Here is a 6,420-nt window from a genome sequence, read left to right as displayed (position 1 = left end):
CCCCTCACCCTGCCACTCCCTCCCCCTGCCACCCCCTCACCCCATCACTCTATCGTCCCGTCACCCTGCCGGTGCGTCCCCTTGCCACCCCATCACCTTGTCAACCTGTCACCCCACCCCGGCTGCTCCCGCAGGCTGATGTAACTTGCTCCCAAAGTTCCCCCGGACGCAGCCCCAGAGTTCACGCTGGGCAGACCCCGACATGCTGCTCCCCTCACCAGCGAGCTCGGCACCTCTGCAGTCCCCCAGCCCCAGCTGTGCCGTGATGCCCTACTCCCCACCCCAGCCACCACTGCCTCCATTCCACTCTGCCCGGTGGGTCCTGGGGTCCTTTGGCCACCCTGCGGCATCTCCCTCCTGTTCAGAGCTCGATGGGCTGCACCAGCCACCGCCCATGTGTTTGGCCGGGCTTTGGCTCCCCATCTCCTGGAATCCTCCTCTGTCCGGAGGGACGCTTCCTTTCGTGCTCCCCCCACACCCTGCTCGACCTCGACACCCAGGGCCCGTGTTGCACCCCTCAAACACACAGATAACACACTGAATCATTAACAACTGTCCCTCATTTCAGGTGTCTGTCCTTCTCTCAGAGGAGACGTGTTTGGAGCAGTGCCAGGGGGCCGGAGCATCACTCCTGCCACCCAGAGAGCCCCAGATGCCCCCAGGTGCCAGTAGCACTGCAGGTGCTCCCTGCCCCCGTGGCTGGGGGACCGAATCGCTCTGTTCTTCTTTTCTTCCTCGAGGGAGAAGGCGCAGGTCCCACATGCCTGGCTGTTCCCTGTCCCCGGAGTTTAGGTGGGCTCAGACCAGCAAGTTCAGAGGCACCACCTACATTGTGCAGCATCTGCAGGAAAAACTCCCGTAGATCAGACACTTTCCAGCTTCCCTGCTCGCTAGCAAAAAACGAACCAGCTGGATGCTGGCACCGGGGCAGTGCGGACACGCTGGGGCTCCCGGACAGAGGCTGGCGGGAGGGAGTTCCTGAAGTGGTGGCGATGGATCCACGCTTGGGGAATGTGTTCCTGTCTTGCAGATGGAGTGAGAAGTTCCCGGTGGAGATCCGAGAGCAGAGAGCAATGCCAGAAGTGCTGCTCGGAGGAGGATTCAGGCTCCGACCCGCCCCCGGAGGGGGGGAGCGGGAAAGCCCCTCTGCTTGGCCCCGCTCCACCTCTGCCAGCTCAAAGGCACGATTGTCTGCCCGCACCAGCTGTGCCGCTTCGGGCGGCGGCACAGAGGGGCTTTTCTGCTCCTCTCAATGACAGATCTGTGCCATTCCCGTCGGGAAGGTCCCGCTGCGTCGCCCCGGCCCTTGCCAGATCCCCGGCAGCCGGGAACCTGCCGGCCGCGGGCGCCGGCCGGAGAAGGGCGCTCTGTGTGCCGGACACAAGTGGCCTCACCCGATTCCGCTGGAAATGTCAAAAGGGAGCCGGATGCCGTCAGCCCGAGGGCTCTGCGGCGGAGGGAGTGAAGCTGGGGCAGGGAGAGTGGACACCTGAAAAAAGCTGGAAATAACTCCCCGGGGAAACACTGGGTGGCTTGCTCCTGGCTGTGCAGGGCAGAGAGGCATCTGCTGGGCAGGAAATTCCCTCTTTGTCCTAAGGACTCAGCTGGAGTCTTTGCTGGATGCTAGAGGGCAGAGAGTACAGAAGCAGAAGGGATTGGGGGCTAGTTTGTGCTCCCGGTGTACAGCCAGCCCCATCCTGCTCTGCAGGATGAAGGGATGAGCTGGAAACCAGTGGGTGAAGCTGAGACACATCACTCACCAGGTGATGGGGACATCCTTGTCCCCACGCAGGCCAGTGTCCCTGCTTACCACCAAGGGCTGGGGATCTCAGGGCTGCTGCCCCTGAGCAAGGGCATTTCCCACAGAGGACAGGGCTGCAGCTGGGACCCCACCCTACTGCAGGACTGAAGTCGCAGGAATTCACAGAGGCAGATGTCCCCCTCTCCAGGAGTCACCCCTTTTGGGGACAATCAGTGTGGGCACCTATTTTTAAAACCCATTTTACAGCCTGCTGGCTACAGGTGGACATGAGGGCCCAGAGCCCCTAAAGGAATGGCCATTTTGAAGGAGTGAAGTGTTTCAGCCAAGAACACAGATTTTCAAGGCAACCCAGGCTGCAAATCCTCCATGCGCAGCATGGTCCCAGTACCGGAATGTCCCAGACACGGGAGCATCCCGCTGATGGGTCTCACTGACCGTTGGGGTGTGTTAGGGCCACATAAGAGCAGGACATGCCGGCCGTTGGGGCAGGTGCCCCGGGGCAGCCAGCGGGGCTGGCCCGCGGCCAAAGCAAACCCCAGCTGCGGAAAGCCCGCACGGCATTTCCCTCAGCACTGATAAGGCTGAGCTGCAATTGCAGCCACGAAAAAGCTGTCCTGGCCTTCCCCAGGCTAGCCGAGGGCTGTGCCAAGCACATCAAGGATTGCCCGAGATAAAAGCCCATGCCCACTGTGCCGCACAGGCACGAAATGTCACCTGCGGCCGGCTAGATCAGAGGGGACATGGGTGGGGGGACAGGGGACGAGGGCATCCTGCACCTGGACTAGGGCTGGTCTTGCAGGGCCGTGCTGGAGACAAGAGGACACACTGGGTCACATACCTTAGTGGAACGTAGCGGGAGGTGGCATGGGGCAGGAGGTCCCCAGGGAGAGGGTATCATTGCAGGTGCCAGAGCATAGCCCTAGACTGGGTTCAGGGAGGAGGTGATGGGTGGTGGGAAATGGCAAGGCAGAAGGCACTTGGCAAGGGGTCTGTGTGGTGGCTGTCCCGCTGTTGGGGTTTGGCTTCCCCCAATGGCTTCAGCCTCCATGCAAGCCCCTTCCCTGCCAGCTCAGCTGGGTCTCAGCACCATGTGTGCACCCACAGCTCCTCGGGGACCCTTCCCCAGGTCCTGCCAGGTCCTCCCCAGCTGGGGAAGTGGCTGCAGCTCCACTCTTGGGCTCTTTGTTTTGCTGCAGCAACCCAGAGAGGAAGGATCTGAGCAGAGAGGCGACGAGAGGAAACGAGCTTTCTGTTCACTCCCAAACCTGCAGGCAGAAAACAAGGACATCCTGCTGGGGTGGCTGAGCTGGGACGCTGTGCCTGTAGGAGCACAGCATGCTGGGCTGGGATATTGCTGGCATTGACACCCTTTCCTACAGGGACTGGGCCAGACAGAGCCTCACAGCTTTTGCCTCTGGTCCCACGCCATGCCTGGCCTGGCCAGCTCATTCATGGGGCCATGGAGGGGGTGGTGGAGCCAGGAGCCAAGCTCAGGCAGGCTTGGTGGAGCTGGAGCAAGCAGAGATGAACTCAGGCAGCCAGGAGATGGCTGGAACACATCTGATCATCTGTTTCCCAGGCGTACCCTGAGCACTCTCAGCTCCTCCCTGCCATGGGCCACCACTGGCCAGTCTGGACACCCAGGACTTCGGAGCCCACTGCCTCAGAAAGGACCGAGATGCTCAGGGCTGTAAGATCCTGCTGTGCATGGAGGTGTGCCCCCAGGGTGCCCAGGGAACAAATGGAGTCATCCAGAGCTGCAGCAAGCGGAATGGCTCGTGATGCAGCATGTGGGGCTGCAGCCCTTTCCCACCAGCATCTACAGCAGCATTTCTCCGGGTCTCTCCATCCAAGAGCCGTCTGAATGACACAGAATGACACAGCCAATGCCTGCTTGTAGCCTGCCAAAAGCCTGGCCAAGCTTTGTGTGTTTTCTCATGTGCCAACACCACCCAGTTCCTGTGCTGTGTGCAGAGGGACAGGGATGCAGCCTGTTCTGTCAGCCTGCAGTCACCTCCAGCTCTCCGGGCTCTGTTCCCAGCACGCTGTGGAGAAGCACCCTGTGCTGGTGTGAGTCACAACCCATGCACACAGGCACACACATTTCCTACTGCCCTGATGGGAAAAGAGGCATGATCACATTCACAGTCCCAGTAGGGACTGACAGAGAGAAAAGGATTGGGATTCACAGAGAAAGTAATTTTTTGAGACCTTCTTCTGGACCAAAAAAAGCTTTTAAATGTATCTGATTCTATCAAACACATCAGCTCCTGGAGCTTTTTGTTCAGATGGACACTCTTAGGAGGGTCAGGGCTGGTTTTGATGGGCGTCATGAAGGAACAGCTGTGCCAGACCCAAAAATGTTGCCATGAAAGTCAGCAAAGCCCCAGACAGCTGAATGACAACACTCCAGAACCAGGAAACCACTGAGATTTTTCGGCAGAGCTCCCCCTACAAGAGGAACAGAAGCCTGGCTAGCCCTCCCCACCCCTCCATGCAGAGTTATGGGAGAGATGCTGAACACAAGAGTTTGGTCCCATACTGTGGAAGTCCCTGGTCCTCACCTGTAGCCTTTCCCAGACTGAGCATCTGTGCATCTTTCACCCACACAGGCACCAGTCCTAACACCCACAGCCACACAGCTACACAGGTCTGGTTAACCCAGACCTTGGCACAGGTGTGGGCGCAGCCACTGCCATTTGCCTCCAAGCCTGGGTTCAGCTACACCTGCTGGGCTCTGCTGGCCCGGATGGGCAGGTGCCACAGCTCAGACCGGTCCTGGCTTGGCATCCCTGGTGCGAGGTGAAGCCACCACGCCAGTCGCCAGCCAAGGCTTCAGAAGCAATTTGCTTCGTGTGATCTGCTCCTGGATGCAGATGGGATTTACACGGAGTGTGAATACCAACCAGCCCAGGTGAGCTCTCTGGCCATGGCCTCATATTTGAGTCCCACATAGTTTCTGCAGAAAACAATGAATACTAGAAACAAGGGCTGTCCCTTGGGTTTGACTCTTCTCAGTGACCAGAACTTAAAGCCAGAGGAGTCTGATCCCTGCAGGGAACAATGCCATCCCCCTTGTTCAAAGGCTGCTGGTGAGTCTCAGCCTGGAAATATCTCTGAGCTGCCAGTTTTGTGATGCAGCACCACATTCAGGCGGCCCCAGGGCTGTATTTCTTTGGTGGTACTGGGTGGTTCGAAGTCTCCCCACTCTTCCACAGCTCAGCCCCCGTGCCGGGGTGGCAGCAGTCACGTGGGGGTCTGGCACCCACAGAGCTGCAGTGACATCACTTTCCCAAGCTCATGTTTCCTCAACTCCTCCTTTGTTGTTTTTTTCCCTTTGCAGGGAGGAAACTAGAATTGATGCCTGGAGGTGGGTGACATTTTTGTCAGAGGTCCAAGAGCAGGAGTGAGGGACCTGGACGTGGGCCCATCATGGAGCTCTGAGCCAGGATGTGGGGCATGAGCTCCACATCACAGCTGGGCACTGGTGGGACTTGGCTCATGACACCAGATTTCACCTCCCCGACCTGGACAGAGAAGGTAAAGCCGCACAGTGCAGAGGAGGCAACCGATTTCTTCTGCAAGCAGTCAGTGAATCGGCAAGAGCAGTGCTATTCCAGACCTGCTCTGGAGACCGATTGAGGGCGTGAAATCACCAAGTTCATTACCACAGGATGCTGGGGAGGCCAAGTATGTAAATGGATTGGAGAGGGACGAGGTCTGTCCATGGAGGTAGATTCATTAGAGCTATTAAGGTACTTCCGTCCGGATGCAAACCCTTTCCCAGGAAGTCCCCAAACTGCCAGCCAGCAGCTGGGAGGGACGTCGGGAAGCACATCTTGTTTCTCCTGCTCTTCCCGTGAGTAGTGTTACAGAAGAGCCAGACATGGAAAAATACCCCTGAGGTTCAGAGCTGAAAAGGAAAGAAAAAGAAGCAAAAATCCTTGCTGAGGGTTTCAGCACTGAAAGAGTCTGGAGCAGTCAGTGAGGGCAAGCTCAAAGGTGGGGAATGGCCGGGGTCCTTACGGGATGGGGGAGAGCCCAGAGCTCGCGGCTGAGCTACAAACACGGGAAGCAGGCGCGGAAGAAAGCTGGCAAGAAAAGGAGACAAACAGCCGCTGCTGGGACGGGAAGGGCTGCCAGGAACCCGGCGGGGCCAGGCCCGGGAAGCCCAGCCAGGGCCAGAGGCACACGGCTCCCGGCCATGCGTGGGACGAGGGCAAGATGTGCGGGGGGCGGCTGTGCTGGGGGGAGCACGATGGTGCACAGAGCTGGACCCCAGCCACCCGCGGGGCCCCGGGCAGCAGCGGGGTTGAGCTCAGGGCAGAGGATACCCCAGCAACGGGGTGATGTGGGCAGGGGATCCCCCTTTCTGCAGGGTCACCATTCCCGAGGTGGACAGGTTGGGGAGAATCCCGTCCCCAGCGTGACTGGAGTAGGCGCACCCCATCCCCAGGGTAATCAGGACAGGGGACGTGGGGGTGACGAGGGTAGGGGACACCCCTCCCCCCAGGTGACCAGGACGGGGCACATTCCACCCTGGCCGGCCACGGGGACAGCGATATCCCCTCCCCAGGCGGAGAGGGGGCTAGCGGGGATGCCGCGGGGCGAGCGGCCGGGGGCGGTCTCCGTCCCGTCGGGCCCGGGGCCGGTCCCCG

The 6,420-nt window shown here is 59.6% G+C and overlaps 2 protein-coding genes across 2 annotated transcripts in view; one reads left to right on the top strand and one right to left on the bottom strand.

Moving 5' to 3' along the window:
- ANGPTL4 (angiopoietin like 4) overlaps nt 1–6,420 on the bottom strand; it is a 44,159-nt gene that overhangs the window by 33,645 nt on the left and 4,094 nt on the right. The gene's annotated exons all lie outside the window — the stretch shown is intronic.
- LOC103620972 (KN motif and ankyrin repeat domain-containing protein 3) overlaps nt 5,651–6,420 on the top strand; it is an 11,591-nt gene continuing 10,821 nt past the window's right edge. Inside the window, exon 1 of the mRNA XM_008639721.2 lies at nt 5,651–5,764. The gene's annotated coding sequence lies outside the window, so the exon portion shown is untranslated. The remainder of the gene's footprint in view (nt 5,765–6,420) is intronic.

Source organism: Corvus brachyrhynchos, unplaced genomic scaffold (assembly GCF_000691975.1).
Source record: "Corvus brachyrhynchos isolate BGI_N302 unplaced genomic scaffold, ASM69197v1 scaffold130, whole genome shotgun sequence".
NCBI classification, from domain to species: Eukaryota; Metazoa; Chordata; class Aves; order Passeriformes; family Corvidae; genus Corvus; species Corvus brachyrhynchos.
Note: the sequence above shows the minus strand (reverse complement) of the source record. Positions and strands in the feature narration are given on the sequence as shown.